This window comes from Peromyscus eremicus, chromosome 18 (assembly GCF_949786415.1).
Source record: "Peromyscus eremicus chromosome 18, PerEre_H2_v1, whole genome shotgun sequence".
NCBI lineage: Eukaryota > Metazoa > Chordata > Mammalia > Rodentia > Cricetidae > Peromyscus > Peromyscus eremicus.
In genome coordinates, this window is record NC_081434.1 from 32,037,052 (window position 1) to 32,055,122 (window position 18,071).

Below are 18,071 nucleotides of genomic sequence, written 5' to 3' on the forward strand. Positions count from 1 at the left end.
GCCGTTCACTGAACTGTTGTAGCCCCAAGCCCGGGGCTCATCCTGTCTACCTACATTGCAGCACCTGTCCTCAGCGGCAGGGCCCCCCCCCCCGCCCCAGGAAGCCTCCCAAGGTCTTCCCTGCATCTGCTGCCTGCCTCCCTACTCATCTGGGTTAGTGGAATAGATTGCATATGTGCTTCCTACCAACCATTGTCTACACAGCGGCCGGGATTTAAAAAGCGGATCGTGTTGTCCTTTGCCTAAAAATCCCCTTCAGTGGCTCCGCACGACACTGAATGAATGAATGAATGAATGAATGAATGAATGAATGAAAGTTGGAGCTGTTCACCCCATCTCCTCAAATCCAGTGTGGGATTTGAAACTGCTGCCAATCTTAGTGTTGGCCATCCTTTTCCCTCACACCGCCTGGGCTCCAGCCACACGGGCTCCTTGTTACAGCAGCTCCCGAAGTCACTGCCTCCTTGTGCGCCCCCCCCCGCCCCCCCCAGCTGCTTGATCTCACTGTCTCATGTCTGGCTCTGCCAATGAACCCATCTGGTACTTTTCTGTGAAGCCTCTCGAGTGAGGCTACTGTATCCCCTCACACGAGCCCCTCCCAAGTCACTTTCTGTCACGCCACCCCGTTATGTGTGTAACCCTATAGGAAGTTACACACATAATGTATTTTACACTTGGTTGGACTTGGCTGTGACTAGCCTGGTGAGCTAACCCTCCCCAGACTGCTAGCTTCATGGAAAGGTTTGTCTTAGCTGCCTGGGTCACCCTGTATTAGGAGAATGCCTGGGTCAATTATTGATAGTAGGTATCAATAATTGTTGAGCAGGTGCATTAATGGACCAGATAGTCACAAAAGCTCTTGAAACTGAAAAAGAAAATTTTATGGTAAAATGATTTTTTTGGTATATTTTAGATTCTTTTGGGAACACTCTCAACAAATTCCTGTATAGATTTTTCTTATGTATGTGTATTGCTAAAATGTCTTTTCTGAGAAAGGACCATTTGAAGTGGGAGGGTAAGTTCTCTGTGCCCTGATAAGAACTAATGACCTTGTACATGGTAGGCTGTGGGAGGCCAGCTCTCACCTTTTAAAGGGTTCCTATGAGGAGGAGAGAGGAATAAGAAACTTTTAGATAGGAAGATAGTGAAGAGGAGAAAGACAGAAACACAGGATAGCTTCGGGAGGACCTGGATCAAAACCCAGCGGTCCCTTCTGCCTCTTCAAAAGGGCTTTTTATAACAATGCCAAGGGGTTGGGCAAAAGACCTCCCTCTTGCTAGATCAAAAGCACACTGTGCAGCCAAGTGCAGACCCTTCCACGCCCCGTGGTCAAATCATCCCGTTATGCCGCCCTGCTGGGTAAAGCAAGCTCAGATTCTCGGACCCTGAGTAAGTTCTAACTAGGAAACCTCTGTGGGTCTCTGCAGTAGGCAAACCCACCATCACCAAGCCACAGCCCAGCCTCAGCTGTGGTTTTGCTTTAGAGAAATCAGGGTTTGACTTTCTTGGCCTTATGGAAAGTGCAGGAAACTTAGAATCATGTGGTCTGACTTTTAGCCAAACTTGCTTTTATTTTCAGCCGGAATGTCTTCCTTTCCTTTTGAGTTGAAGATGTCAATAAGGGCTCGAGCCGGGAGCTGCTCCTGTCCTCATTTTAACCAAAGGACGTGGTTTCTGTCCTCGCTCCTCTTCTTAAGTTCCTGTTTAACTCCCATTTACTGATGGTCGGGGCCACACAATGGAAGTGTTACTATAACAGGCCCCCAGACCTTAGCACAACTGACTCCATGATGGAAGTGCCATTCAGACCATAAAACCCAGCACATAGACAGCTCCATCAGCCAAAACTAAAACAAAGATCTAATCCATCAAAGTCCACAGTTCTGGGGAAGTCTCTAAATGTACTAACCTTATAAGCTTTTTGGCTTCTGTAGTTCTGCTTCTGGCTAACTGTTCTTGTTAACTGAAGTATGTCAACCCAGAACAAGTATTTTGTGTTTAAAAGCTCACCCTGAGAAAGGCTCAGTGCTACACTGGGATCTTGAACACCCACTACCAGCTAGCTAATAAAGACTTTCTATTGGCTTAAACCCCTGTCCGAGGAGTCTTCTCTGGTGGGTATCCCACAACATCTCTTGCTTGCTACCCATTGTGGACATGTGATGGAGAGATGGGGTCTGCATCCCGGGGTCATTCTGAGTCGGTGACTTACTGCTGTTTCCAGAGTGGTTTCTGTGGGGAGGAAATACTTCACATTTCATTGACTGTTCTCATTCAAGGGTCATTCTCTTTTCTCTAAATCCTGGAGGTTATTTATTTATTTAGCATTTATTTATCTGTTTCTTTTTTATTTGATAAAAAGCAGTGTTGATCCTGGCATCTTTTGTTATGGTTTTCTTTGTTTTCATGACTAATGAATTAATTTTCAATCAAGCACGAGTATACTTTATAAAGTTTCAAGATAGCATCGCCCCTTAAAAGCACTGTACCTTTTTTTTTTTTGCATTGTTATGCTGTTATGTTCTAGGGTGTTTTCTTGAGTTCTATCTTTTTGTTGATTTTTAAAAATCATGTGTCAAAAATGAGTGTGAATTCAGGTTATGAAAATGAGAGTGACAGAAAGTATGAGACACACTTCAAGATGTCTTTCTTGATCTTCTCTCTCTCTCTCTCTCTCTCTCTCTCTCTCTCTCTCTCTCTCTCTCTCTCTCTCCATGGTTGTGCTGTGTAGCCCAGGGTGGTCTCTAGCGTGCTAGCCTCTTGCCTTTGTCTCTCTCCTGAGTACTCAGATTGCAGGCATATGCTATCACCCCTAGCTCAAGAGAGTAATGTCTGTGAAAAATACATTTTGTTTTGGTGTTGTCTTGTTTTGAGGCAGGGTCTCATGTAGCTCACACTCAAACTCATCCTGTGGAGGATGACCATAAGCTCCTGATTCTCCTGCCTCCACCTCCCAAGTCCTGGGACAATGGGTGTGCACTGTGCTCAGCTTCAAATCGGCGGTTTCGTCCTATTGTGTTATCATCACTCGTTCCTCAGCTCTGCCTTAGTGGGTCTGCATTTTTGTGGAGAGACAAACCTGCCTGGAAGAAGGGGGCCTGGGAGAAGGTGAATGTGCTGCCTTCCCTGAGGCCTCTCCATGTCAGGGCTGGAGATGGCTGCTGTAGGAAGAAGGGTCGGACCAACGCAGGTGAAAGAGGCTCACATTTCAAGGGTCTTTTGCCATGGAGCTCTTTTGTACACACACAAGGATGCTGTAAAGGAAAAGGCCGTTTGCAATCAAGCGTTTCCTGTTTCCGCGGCATCCGAAGATAATTTTAGAACTCCCCACTGTCAAATGCAATCATTATTCAGTGGTTAGAATATTTATATCTGTGGCATGATTGCACATTTCATTTCGGTTTTGGGTCTTACCCTTGCTTTAATAAGTAATGTAATAAATTATTTTCTTGTCTGTGGGGTTGACTGAGTTAGAATGAACATATAGTTTGTCCGGCTGCCTAACTTTATAACCTGCACGAAGTCACATCAGTGCTGTGGCTTTGCCTTGGGTACGTTCCAGGGGACTTTTGCTGACCTGCAGTCCTGTGAGTGTGACTGACTCCTTCTGAGTCACCTCGCTTGTCCCTCTCATGTCCCGTGAATCAGATCTCTGTGGAGCGGTCACTGGATATTGACCTTGACTGTGAATCTCTCACTGTATGAGTGATGAGGAGGGGGCACTCCAGTGAGCTACGGGCCAGTGGTGATGGCCTGATGGCTCTTTGGCTTCCTTGCCTTTTTTCAGTCTACTATACAGTAATTTGTTCCTCTAATTGGGACATTAAAGCCACTATTAAATATTGCTCATTGTTTTATGGAATAGGCATCCATAAGGGCTTAGCATGAATTTCCCTTTTGTATCAGCTGAAGCAGCCGGGCCTGATAGATGCACTCAGAGATGACTTCCTCCTCAGGGCCTGGAAAGAGGGTGCCGGCTCCTGGCTGTGTACTTGCAGAGTTCTTGATCTAAGTATTGACTCATGGTCTCTGTCAGTGCCTGCGGTTTCTCATAGCATGGAAGCTGAGTTTCTCCAAAGGGGAGGGCAGCCTTTCAGGGCTCCAGGTTTCTTGTGAAAATGTAGCCAGGTGTACTATTCAGTTATTGCCTTCATACACCCCTCAGAGCACTAGTCCTTTTGTATATTCTGGTCAGAGATGTCTCTAAGATCAACCAAGGCTCTAGGGGCTGGGTAAGGGCAGAGATGAAGTTATCCCCACCTTTCACAAGAGGAGAAACAATTCCAGGCCATCATTAATCACATCAGTGCTTGTTGAGTAACAATTTGCACCCTTCGGGAGCTCAGCAAGCTTACTGTAGAGTGACCCAGTGGCCATTCTGTGTCCTGGGACTCTTTACGTGATACTGTGTTCATTTAAACAAAAAACATCTGACGCAGCACGTCCTAGTCACTTAATGAATAGGATCCTAGAAAGTGGTCTGGCCAGTATATCTAGAAAGTTGTCAGCCTTCTCTGAGTCCTTGTACAAACCAGTTTATCAGGAGAGTTCAAATCATTGATCCTCTAGCTGGAAAAGGGGCTAGGAGATTATACTGTCATTGTCACCTTCCAGAAAGATCCATGGAACATCTTTTAATGTCAGAGCCTGGGTACATGGGAAGGACATGCCAGAGTCTTGCTCTTGAGACACAGTTGAGGAAGTAGAGGAAATGCATTAGAGATGACTAGAAGAAGGCCATGGAATGTAAACAGACTGGCAAGTAAAAGCCCAAGAATGAGAGATGATCAGTAGAGGTTGTGTTACATAATCATGAATGACAGCTAGGAGAGGCAGTTGGGAGACAGGCTATCACACAATCCAAAGGGCTAGTCATTACCTACAGGTTCCTCTGAAATAGGATTCCTTGCCTCCTCCCTAACCTCCTTGCTTCCTGACTTAATCTGGTGTTGCTATAATGAAATACTTGAGATTGGGTACTTTATAAAGCCAGAAAGGTCTATTTAGCTTATGGTTCTGGAGGCATAAGGCCACAACACTGTGGCATCTAACTAACCCTGGTGAGGGCCCCGTGGCTGATGGCATCACATGGCAGGGGTGTATTCAGAGAATGGGATTCACTTTCTAAAGAGTTATTGAGGGATGCGGGGGAAGTGCCAGCATCTCTTGTAACAACCCATTCTCATGAGAACTGTTCCACTCCCACAAGACTTGCATTATTCTTTTCAAGAGCAATTCTCCCATGACCTTACTACCTTCCTGTAGCCTCAAATTTTAATGATTCTACACCTCAGTAGCTTTTCTCTGGAGACCAAGTTTCTGGTACAGTAACACTGGGTTGGGGCCGGGGGGGGGGGGGAGGTCACAGCCAAACCATAGCCACAGTCTCTGTCTCTTACTGCCTTCTTCTGAAGCCAGACATGACAGGGTCTTGGTGCTCACTGCTCTTCCGCCTGTAGTGAGTCTTTCTCTGTCCCACCAGCCAGCTCCCAAATAACCACGCAGAGACTTCTTATTAATTGTGAAAGCTCGACCCATAGCTTAGGCTTGTTTCTAACTAGCTCTTATAACTTAATTTAACCCATTTCTGTTCATCTACATGTTGCCTTGTGGCTCATGGCTTGTTACCTCATCTCCTACATATCATGCTTCCTCTGCATCTCCTCATGACTCCGCCTTCTTCCCAGTGGTCTCTCTGCCCCTAAAATCCTGTCTACCTATTGGCCATCTAGCTTTTCATTAAACCAGTCATAGTGACGTATCTTTACACAGTGTAAAAGCTGTGTGAGTAGCTTTTGTTGACCTGCAGTCAACAGCTGAGCTGTTTTCCCATCTCTGCCAGCTCTTTCCTGACTCCTGCCCTCCTCCTGCCCTTTCTTATTTCCCTCTCTGCTCCTTATCCTTTGTCAGTGTTTATATTCAAGGAGATCATGGTGTCCTCAGCACCCAGAACACTGTCTGGTATATGGCTGGTGCCTGGTAAAATATAAATGGTGCCTGTGATATGGTTCAGCAGGTAAAGATGCTTGATGTCAAACTTGATGGCCTTAGTCCCACCCTTGGGACCCATGTAGGAGAGGGAAAGAACAGCCTCCACACCCTGTTCCTTGCCCTCCACATGCAAACCCTGGCATGCTCACACCCTCCTCAAATAAATACAGAAGCGAATATATAAACATTTAAAAGTATTGGCTAAATGTGTGGCAGAACCTTAGAATGATATATGCTTGGACTTCTTATAACAGAAAACCATGAACTGGATAGTTCACCACCAGCAGCTTATTTAGCTCAGTTCTAGAAGCCAAGAAGTCCACACACTAGCAGTGGTGACATCTGGTGCAGGCCAAACGTCCTGGCCCATAGGCGGCATTTCCTGCTGTCTATTTATGTAACAACTGCAGAGCCTAGGGCTCTCTGAAGCTTCTTTTACGAAGGAAGTGATTCCATTTGCAAGAGCTAATTCCTCACGACTTAAACCCCAGAGCCTCATCTGATACCTTAATATTGGTGGTTAGATTTCAGGGTATGAACTTTGGAGGGACATAAATGCTTCCGAGTATAACATAGGCCCGATTCAGCAAAGTGGAGGACAGTTGTTCTTCCTGGCTGCCCGCAAGATAGAGGGAAAGAGAGGTGGAAGGTATTTGACCCGTTCACAGACACCTGCGTGAGCTCCTGGCACCACTGTTCCTTCAGCATCCCCCCAGCAGTCGCTCACGAGGGCACTGCACTCAGCTTGCCCAGGGAGGATCCAGTTTTGAGTAGGAGCCTTAGATCACGGTTCGCGTTTCACAGAGAGCCTGCTGTTCGTGAAAAGTGTGTAGTGTGGCCTTCCTTGGTTTGCCTCGTGTTTGTATTTCCAACTGGAATATCCCGAGTTGTGTTTTCACCTGTTGAGATGGCTCATCACGTCCCCGGACTTAGCTACTTGAAGCAGTTTTTGGTTCTTAGAGTTTTGTGTGTTAGCTGGCCTCCAACGTGGTACCAGTTCAGGCGCCGCAAAGATAGCAAGTGTGTTGGGCTCCAGAGCTCAGCTGGGACTGGGATGGCCAAGGAAGCTTGACTTTCATGTCCCTGTTCACAGTAGTTTGGAGCACTCTGGTGTTCTATCACAGGGTCTGATCTTCTGCATTTGAGACTGGCTTCCTTATCGTATGGTGGCCCAGTTCCAAAGTGAGGTGGAGTGGCAGCCACTTGTCTTGAAGCCTAGAAACGGAAGGGGCAGAGCATTGCCTGCATTATGTTCTGTTAGCCGGGGTGGGCAACACAGTCAGCTCAATTCGAAGGGAAGGGAAATCAATTTCAGCTCATGATGGGATGGGTTGGCATGCATGTGCATAGAGAGCAGAGATATTTTATTCATGCTTGCAGATGGTCTGCTTCAGCATGCTGAGATACTCCTTGTATTATGTTGTCAACAAGATGGGCATCATCAGTAAAGCCTCTGGACTTTGAGGATCACGTGTCCCTTTTGGTTTTGAATTCTGAATTTCTTTCCCTTTCTTTCTTCCTTTCTTCCTTCCTCCCTTCCTTCCTTCCTTCCTTCCTTCCTTCCTTCCTTCCTTCCTTTCTTCCTTTCTTTCTTTCTTACTTTCTTCCTTCCTTCCTTCTTTTTTTTTTTTTTTTTTTTTTTTTTTCTGAAATAGGGTTTCTCTGTGTAGCTTTGGAGCCTGTCCTGGATCTCACTCTGTAGACTAGGCTGCCCTCGAACTCATAAGTGCTGGGATTAAAGGCGTGCGCCACCACCGCCCGGCCCAAATTCTGAATTTCCAATGAGAAGACTTTATGATTAAATAGACATGAAATGACAGTGGCCGTGTAAGCCTGGCTTTCTGCTGTGCCATTATGCTGGCTTTGCTGGGTCCTCTGGGTTGTGTGGACGATGGGATCAGACATCAGAGGAATCTGAGAGGTGACCCTGGACTCTTTTCTGAGTCTCACTAAGAGGGAGTCGGAAAGTGGTTGAGTCTATCAGCAAGACAAGTTAACATGGAAGAGAAGGCCAGCAGGGGCTGGAGAGCGGCTCAGTGGTTAAGAGTGTGCTTGGCCCAAGTTCTGTGCCCAGCACCCATGGCAGGCTGCTTATAGTCTCCTGTAACTCAGCTCCAGGGGATCTGATGCCCTCTTCTGGTCTGTGGAGGCTCTTGCATGCACACACACACACACACACACACTCACACACACACACACACTACAAATAATACAAAATAAATCTTAAAAGTACACATAGAGGGCCAAGAAGCGGAGATAGCAAGTTTTGCAGTGATGATATAATGTTCAAAGACAGAGGGAGGCTAGAACTACACATCTCCCATCATCTGTCTCTGGACTCTCCTCTTTGATTCCATTCCTGTCTCCTGTATTCCATTTCTCACATAGCGGCCAGTGGGGCCTTTAGAAAAATGTAAGTCAGGGGGCTGGAGAGATGGCTCAGAGGTTAAGAGCACTGGCTGCTCTTCCAGAGGTCCTGAGTTCAATCCCCAGCAACCACATGGTGGCTCACAGCCATCTACAATGAGATCTGGTGCCCTCTTCTGGCATGTAGGGCGCAGCAGGCTGTAGAACACTGTATAAATAATAACTAAATAAATCTCAAAAAATAAAAAAAAAGAAAAGAAAAGAAAATGTAAGTCAGATTGTGTTATTCTCCTGTTCAAAACACCCAGTGGATTTTTACCGTGATAAACACAGGCTCTCCGTTACATTCGCTTCCAGCCTCCTCCCTTGCCCCCTCTTACTGTCTGTGACTGGGCCACATTTCATTCCTTCTGTTCCCAGAGCTCGCTAGGTTCATCTTGCCAGGGTCATTCTGTCTTGACGTTCTTGTCCCTCTCTGGAACACTCTGTACCTGGATCTCTGTATGGCTGTTTCTTCCCTCAGGCCTCAGCCCAGATGACTGCAGCCAGATCTTTCCTGACCCAGACTCCTCCAGCAGCATTACCGCCTCCCTCCTCCCTCCTCCACCTCTCTAGTTCTTTTCTTTCTCAATATTGATTATTTGATTTTATTTTGTTCGCGTGAGCGTTTGCCTACCGTGTGTGGGCCTGGTACCCATGGAAGCCAGAAGAGGGCGTTGGATCCCCTAGAAGTGGAGTTACGGACCATTGTGAGCTGCCATATGGGTGCTGGAGGCTGAGCCTGGGTGCTCTGCAAGATCAGTAAGTGCCTTTTAATCACCGAGCCATCTCTCCAGCTTCTGCTTCTCAGTGGAGCCCTCGGTTTTCTCTTGTGGAAGGCGTCAGTGGTGCATGTCCTATTACCTGAGGACAGGGACACACCAGGTACCTGGTGTGCTCTCCATGTTAGCGTTGTCCAGATGTTGCTTTTTGCCCCTGAAATGTCCCTTCATTGTCCCCCACCCGTCCCTGGAGTGTTCGCTCTTTGAAAGTCCTTTTTACCTGCCTGTGCCGCAGTCCAGCGCATCCTGAACAACTTGTAAGACCAGGAACTGAAAGGCTCAATGGTCATACCAAACAGGCCAGCGAACCATGAAATCAGAGGCTGGGAAGGCTGACTGGGCTGTAAGAGAATGTTTACTTGAATGCACTGGGTTTGGGATTTTAATTCAGCGCTCCGTTCCGGGACACTGAAAGAATCTGGGGATAATTTACTGTTAATTTTTCGTATGGAATTTTGAAACAGAGCAAGCGGGCTTGTTATGTAGAGAGACTGTCAAGTCTGGCTCTTCAAGAATGAAGGATATAGGTTTAAAATTTAGATTGCTAATCGCAACACTTGGGAGACTGAGGCAGGAGGATTGCAAGCTATATAGTGACACCCCCCCCCCCCCCCCCGTTTTGAAACCAAAACCAACAGTCCTGCACTGGGAGCTTTATGTGTGTGTATAGTTTAGAGTGTCTTATTAAAAGATGTGGGGCTAAACTGTAGTACCGGCACTTCAAGAGGCAGGAGGATTGCTGTGAGCCTGGTCTGCCAAGTGAGCGCCTATGTCCAGGAAAAAAAAAAAAAAAAGAAAGTAAGATTTGTGATAGGTAAATGCAGCTTCCTGAAGGAAAGGAGGTGTGGAGAGGTGAACTGAAAATTTTCAGGCCATCACTGAATTTTGTAGCAGAATCGAGACGAACCCTAGTTTTCTACAAAGCATCAACTGCTTTTAACCACTGAGCCAACTCTCTAGCCCCTTTGTTTACTTATTTATTTGTTGTTGTTTGTTTGTTTGAGACAGGAGCACACTATATAGCCCTGGAAGGTGTGGAACTCTGGGACTTTATGTAGACCAAGCTGGCCTCGAACTCACAGAGATCTGCTGGCCTCTCACCTAGTAGTCTTAACTGCCACTGGTGAATGTTGCCAAGGCTGAGCTTTAGTAAACTTTAGGAATGAGAAAATGGGGCCAGAACCATTCATGCTTTTGATTCCTACGTAAATTACTCACAGAGGAGAGAGAGACTCCTGCTTCACCCTTTGACCTTCAGCAAAGATGAGCGTATTGGTTTTATTTTCAGTTATCTGGAAATGTCACGAACATAACAGTTATTATCTGTCATGAGAGTGCGTCTCGAGAATGTTGCTAAACAAATACAAATGTTAGCGCTTCTCGACAGGCGTTTGTTGCAGAGGAGACCATATGTGAGGAGAGATGGGGGAGACGTAGGAAGATAAACTGCCATCATGTAGGAGGCAAGAATAAGGCAAAATTCAGTGTTAGGGACTTTCGTTATTCAAAAACCTTGGCCAGGGATATAGCCAGAACCACAAGCTACGTTTGATGGAAGCAGGTGGGAATTGATGTCCAGAGAGATCTAACTTGTTTGCATGGGGGACCTCTGTGGGGAAAGGGCTCTTGGAACCCCTTGGGCGTTTCCTTAGATCCTTCATTGCTTTGGTCTATGGGAAAGACGTCAGTTCAGAGAGGCAGCTATCCATGTCAGCTCATTATTGCTTACCCAAAGTCTGTAGTTTACACAGGGCTCAATCTCTGTGATGTAAGTTGCATGGATTTGGAAGCATGTATAATGACGTGTGTTATAGTGTCATATGGAGCATTTCCAGTGCCCTAAAAAAGTCTGTGCTCTGATTATTCATGCCTCCTCCTCCGTAATCCTTGTAGTCAAGAATCTCTTAAATAAATTTTGAGACAGGTTCTCCTGTAGCCTAGGCTAGCCCTGAACTCTTTGTATAGCTAGCTGATGATGACCTTGAACTTCTGATCCGCCTACCACTACCTCTTGAGTGTTAGATTACAAGTGTTCTTTACCACACTCGGTTTTATATGCAGTGTTGGAGATCAAACCCTGGGCTTTTATGTGTGCTATGCAAGTATTCTCTCTGCTGAGCTACATCCTCCGCCCTAGCGATCAATCTGTCTTTACTGTTTCTGTAGTTTTCTCTTTGCAGAATGCATTATAATTGGAATCATATGGTAGGTAGCCTTTTTAGAATGCCTTCTCTCATGGGGTAATAGCCATTCACTTTTCCTCGTGTCTTTTCATGAGTGACTAGTTTCTTTTAGGTGCTGAATAATATTCTATATCTGGTTATGCCATGTTTATTTATCCATGTACTCACTGAAGGACATCTTGGTTGTTTTCAAATTTTGGCAGTATTAAATAAAGCTCTATAAGCACTCATGGTTGTACCAGGCTTTTTCTTTTGGGCCACCAACCAGCTCCCAAATGATGACATGGTGTCTTCTTACTCGTTATGAGTGCTCGGCCTACCTTACGCTCATTTCTGGCTAGCTCTTTTAACTTAAATTAACCCGTTTCTCTTGTCTTGTCTCAGGGCTTTTTACCTTTCTTTCTTCTGCATATCTTGCTTTCACAGCTTCTTGTGTCTGACTGACTGGCGGCTGCCTGGTTTCTGGCCCCAGGTGTATCCCCTTCTTCCTTTCGATCTTAGATTTCTCCTCCTACTTATTCTCTCTGCCTGCCAGCCCCACCTATCCCTTTACTGCTTAGCTATTGGCCGGTCAGCTTTTTATTAGCCCAATCGGGTGCCTCAGGCAGGCAAAGTGAAACAGCAACACATCTTTACATAATTAAATAAACAAATGTAACACATCTTTACATCCTTAACAAAGGCAGCAGAAACAAATGTAACACACTTTGACACAGTTAAAGCCATATTCCACAGCATAAACAAGTGTAACACATCTTTGCCTAATTAAAATAATATCCCACAACACATGGGCATGCTTTCTTTTGGGATATACAATTTCAGTTTGCTAAATAGATAAATACCGAGGACTGGATCATGTGCTGAGACTGTGTTTAATTTTATAAGGAACTGACAAACCATCTTCTAGGGGGCCAGACAGATTGGCATTCCCACCTGCACTGAGTGAGGGCTGCTGTTCTGAATTCTTGTCACCATTTGGTGCTGTCAGGGGTTTGGATTTGGGCCAGTCGAATAGGCCTGTGGTGGGATCTCCGTGTGTTGTAATTTGCAGTTCCCTAGTGATTTAAAATGCTCCTCACATCTTCACCTGCCCACCGGCCGTCTGCCATCTTCTTCAGTGAGGTAACTACGCGAGTCTTTGGTCTTTTCCTCATTGCTGAGTTCTTCATATACTTTGGATAACAGTATTGGAAGGTGTGTCTTTCTCTCTGGCTTGTCTCGTGTTCTCTTGACAGTTTTTATTGGAGAGTAGACTTCCCTTTTATGGGTGCCTGTGGGATGTACCCAAAAAGTCATCACCATACCTATGGGCACCTAGATTTCCTCTCATTATTATTATTATTATTATTATTATTATTATTATTATTATTGACAAAGTCTTGCCATGTGGCCTTGGCTAGCCTGGAACTCATATGTAGCTCAGGCTGGCTTCGAACTCAGTAGAGACCTGCTTGCTTCTGCCCCCCAAGTGCTGAGATTAAAGGTGTGCACCCCACCACCACAGCGGCTCAATTGTATTTCTTAACAAAGACTTACTTTTATTTTGTGTGTATGAATGTTTTGCCTGCATTTCTGTGTACATGAACACAGAGGTCAGAAATGGTGGGAGCTGGATCCCCTGAATGAGTTACAAGTGGTGTGAGCCACCATGTAGGTGCTGGGAGTAGAATCCCAAAGATCTTCTGTAAGAACAGCAAGTGCTTTTAACAGCTGATCCATTTCTCCAGCCCCAATATTACTTAAAAAAAAAAACCAAAAAACAAAAACCTTTTTTGTATGTTTGTCTTAGATTTTATAGGATATTTTTACAACTACCTAAGTCCACTTTTAAATAACTCTATATGAATTTATGGGCAATCCACATGTCCTAATTTCTTGCTCCTGTCCCTTTTATTATTGTCATTCATTTCATGCACACATAAGCATATATAACGATCAGGTTAGAAGAAACTCCTTTTCTCAAATTCTGGAGGTTAGACAAAGCCTGCATTCCCAAGGAACTTGGGAAGCTGTTCACACTTGCCAAGAGGAGTTACTCTTCTTATCTCTAGCAAAAGGGACATATGGCTCTCCCATTAACACGTGCCTTTTGGTGCCCATCAGCATATCAAGGTCCGTGCTAGCCTACAGGCTCCCTCAGTCCCTACTCACAAGTACTTGTTGTACACTTCAAAACCTCCTAGCCCAGGTCACAGGCTCCCCTTCTCCCAGGTACCCTGAGAACCCCTGGAGATTCCTCCCAACCCTTCTCTTTTCCAGCTACTCCAACAGCCTTGGCAGTTTGGAATAAACGTCCTTTTTCACCCACAGAGTGGCTATTTCTATTTCTTTATTAAGCCCCGTGCATGCACTCAATAACCACACACACACACACACACACACACACACACACACACACACACACACGTATATATGTATGTTTTCTCTAATAGAATGGCACTGATTATGTCAGCCACTCCAGGACAAGCTTTGTGTTCAGGAGTAGTTGACCAACATATAATGGACTCTGAAGGTTTTTTGTGTGCTTTTATTTGCTAACTGTTTTTTTTTTTTGGGGGGGGGTATTTTGTTTCTTGGTTTTGGGGGTTTTGTTGTGCATTGGGTTTTTGTTTGTTTTTTGAGAAAGAACTTAAAGTTGGGTGGGTAGGGATGGGGAGAGGATCTGGAAGGACTTGAGGGAGGAAAAGAACATGATCAAAATATATTTAAATTTAAAAATTGTTTGAAATAATAAAGAATATAATAATTAAATAAAGCTTGTCCCTGTAAATCAGTGGTTCTCAACCTTCCTGATGCTGCGACCCTTTAATGTTGTGGTGATTCCCCCAACCATAAAATTATTTTCATTGCTACTTCACAACTGTAGTTTTGCTATTATTATAAATCATAATGTAAATAATATCTGTGTTTTCTGATGGTCTTAGGTGACCCGTGGGAAAGGTTGTTTGATGCCTCAAGGGGTCATGACCCACAGGTTGAGAACCACTGCTGTAAATGAATTACATTTGTACTTGGAATGATGATGAGCATAGTTCTGTGCACATTAAAGAATCTGACCATTTATAAGGTGCCCAAGAATTGGCTGTCATGTCTTAATTACCTTTAGGAGTTTACAAGTTAGCTTTTATTTTATTTTATTTTTTTTTAGGATTTTACAGCTTTATTCCTTTTAAGTTTGAGCCTTAAAATTTGAGTTGAAGATTTAATTGAAGATCAATTAGCACCAAAATAAAACTTTAAAGCCATAAGTGCAGTCCATAGAAAGACTGTGAACTTTACCTTTCAACGTGCACCATTACAGAATATTACCGTTTCTTGTATGACTCAGTTTACCCAAATAGCTAAAGCTTAACAAAGGTAGTGAAGACAAAGGGAGTAGACATGTATTTTTAAGTCAGTTATGAAAAAGCCAAGCAAATGCCATGATAGGCTCCTAATAACCCAGTTAAAAACTAGGCCTCAGTTCCTAAAAAAAGCTAGACAAGCCGTTTCTGAGGACGCCACGAACAAAAGACAGTCAATCAGCAGGGCCCCTGACAGCAGGGATGAGGAGGACTGCATGTACCAAGCCGAGCCAGCCCCCTGAAATATCTCAAGGCAATGACCAAGTCGGGACAGATCCTGGGACTTGTCCAGACATGCCCAAAGAAGGAAGTGTTGCAGCCCTAGCCTGTCCCTGCTAGCTTTAGCCAATCAGAGATGTACTAACGTAACCTCCACTTGCTTAGCCAATCATAGATAAGATGACCTAACTGCTTCTAGAATTCCTTTAGCTGTGTATAAAAGGAGCCTGCGAGGTCACCATATTGCCTTTGTGTTGGATGCATGGCCCTAGCATGCTGGAACCTTTACTCTCGATGTATTAAATGTACTTGTTGATTGCATACATGGATGGTAGTCTTTTGTGGAACTTCTCCAGGACCCTAATAAGTTACTGTTAACCTTAGGAATTTATAAACCTTATTTATCAAATATATATATAGATATAGATATAGATATCTATATCTATCTATCTATATATATATATATAGATATCTATATCTATCTATCTATATATATATATATATTGGATATATGTTGTTTCTTATCTGAAATTTCTAGAAGCCTGGTATTGAACATAGCTCAACACAGTTGGCAATGATGTAAATAGATACAGACTTCTACATCAGTTCTGTTAACTTGAATAGACCTTTCTATAGCAAGTCTTTTTCCATCCACCAGCCAGCTCCCAAATAACTGCATGGAGACTTATTAATTATAAAGCTTGGCCTTAGCTTAGACTTGTCTTACCTGCTCTTATAACTTAAATTAACCCATTTATATTAATCTCTGTTTTGCCTCATGGCTTTTTACCTTTCTTTCATTTTTTATGTCCAACTCCCTCCATGTTGGTTGTAACATGCACCTAGATTCATCTCCTACTTCCTTTCTCTCTTCCTAGAAGTCCTTCCTATATCTCCTGCCTAGCTCTTGACTGTTCAGCTCTTTATTAAGCCAATCACAGTAATATATCTTCACACAGAATATAAACATCCCACAATACCTTTATAATCTTAGGGATTTATGAACCTTAATCAAACATCTGTTATTACTTATCTAAAATTTTCTAGAAGCCTGGTGTTGCGCAGTTAATATTGTGGTTAGACATACACCTCTATGTCAGTTTCTCTTAACCTGATTATATCTTTATAACCTTAGGAATTTATCATCATATAGGAATCCGTCTTAATCTAGAATATTTTAGAGACATGCCATTGTCTCCTTAGTCTAAAAAGGAGAAATGGCTGGTTATATAGGAATCAGTAGCTGGGGGAAGGGAAGCAAAGGTTTGGGGGCGTGTGCGTGTGCGTGTGTGCGTGTGTGCGTGTGTGCGTGTGTGCGTGTGTGTGTGTGCGTGTGTGTGTGTGTGTGAAGTGCTGAGAGGAGCCAGGACTCTAGAGCCTGGCAGGCAGCTCTGATATGTTAATAGGCACCACAGTTAGCCATTTGTCCTGAGTTTCTTTGGGACCCGACACAGCTTACTAGGGTTCAGTTCCCAGAACCCACATGGCAGCTCGAAGCTATATGTAACTTCAGTTCCAGGGAATCTGATGTCCTCTTCTGACCTTCGAGGATCCCAGGCATGCATGTATACGTGAAGCAAAACATTCACACACATAAAATAAAATTAATACATCTAAAAAGATAAGATACTGTTTGAAACTTCTCTTATCCAACACACATAATATAGAGCACTCTTAGTCCCTCCAAAGGATAAGGTACTATAACATTACTGCATTTATTCATTTGATCAATTAATCATTTAAGCAAAGTTGTAGATATTTTGTTTTGCTACAAAGGAATCTGGAGCAGTTGGCTGTCGAATGTATCTGTAAGGAACACACTCTTTTTTAGGTCCCCTTCTCTGTGGACTTGTTATATTTTATCATCAGTGGTGTCTGTGCTTTTGTGTCTAACCAGCAGTGCACTATGGGTATTAGAGGGATGCTGTATCTAAGAATAAAGCCGTTTGGACAACTGTGGTTCCAAGCAGTATTCAGGTGAATTCCATCCAGCACCACCTGCTGTACGCCTTATAGCCTCACATCTCAAACTGTTTTTTGAAGAAGAAAAAAAAAACCCATCAATTTTTAAAGAAGGAAAGAAAGAAAGAGAGAGAGAGAGAGAGAGAGAAAAGGAAAGAAGGAAGGAAGGATGGAAGGAAATAAAGGAAGGAAGTTAGGAAGGAAAGGAAGGAAGGAAGGAAAAGGAGGGAGGGAGGGAGAGAGGAAGGAAGGAAGGAAGGAAGGAAGGAAGGAAGGAAGGAAGGAAGGAAGGAAGAAAGGAAGAGAGGAAAAAGGGAGAAATGGAAGCGGGTGTCCTGACCCTCTCTTAAAGTCTCGAGACCCACATCCTGTGCAGGTAAGCTCTACTCTCCCACCCAAATCCCTTGTGGATTTCTTTGGGAATGCTCTCCCTGGAAGTGATGCCATCATATCTGTAAATGGTAGGATACAGAAAGCTGTAAGAAATTCTAAGTGTGTTGAAGAGAATTTGTCTTGTGGAATATTGTGATATAAAATTTAGTGCAGCGAGCAGTGGAAAGAATTTCGTATATTAAGCAGAAAGTGTCCATTGTGGGATGAGAAGCTGGAACATCTGTGCTGACTGTTCAGTGCATGGAGAATTTGAATAGGAAACTAACCATTGTTTGTATTTACTGATTTCTCTTAAGCTTTCTGCTGGGCAGTGGTGGCGCACGCCTTTAATCTCAGCATTTAGGAGGCAAAGGCAGGCGGATCTCTGAGTTCGAGGGCAAGCCTGGTCTACAGAGTGAGATCTAGGACAGCCAGGGCTGTGTAGAGAGACTCCGTCACAAACAAACAAATCAACAAATAACTAAAAAGCCTCCTGTGAGGTAGGTACTTCCCTTATTTTCAGACAAGGAAGCTCAGAGAGGTAAATGTTTCCAGGTTCTCAAAATCATAGGATTTCACTTAAACCAGCACTGACCTGTGGTTCCACTGGGTTAACCTGCCTGGTTGCAGCCCTGCCGTGAGCATGCTTTTGTGGCTAATGAGCACAAGTGGCAGAGAGCAGTACTTACTTACGGCTTCCTCAGCTTCGTTAGGCCTCTTTATTTGAGACAATCTATAGTTATTTGGGGCAATCTATTTCCAGACTTAGCTATTTGATTGGGTTTCATTTTGTTGCTTTTTATATTAGGGAA

General features: G+C 44.1%; 1 protein-coding gene across 1 annotated transcript in view; it reads left to right on the forward strand.

The window, feature by feature from the left end:
* Positions 1-8,891: 8,891 nt before the first annotated feature.
* Cradd (CASP2 and RIPK1 domain containing adaptor with death domain) overlaps positions 8,892-18,071 on the forward strand; it is a 124,624-nt gene continuing 115,444 nt past the window's right edge. The window contains exon 1 of the mRNA XM_059245646.1: positions 8,892-9,159. The gene's annotated coding sequence lies outside the window, so the exon portion shown is untranslated. The remainder of the gene's footprint in view (positions 9,160-18,071) is intronic.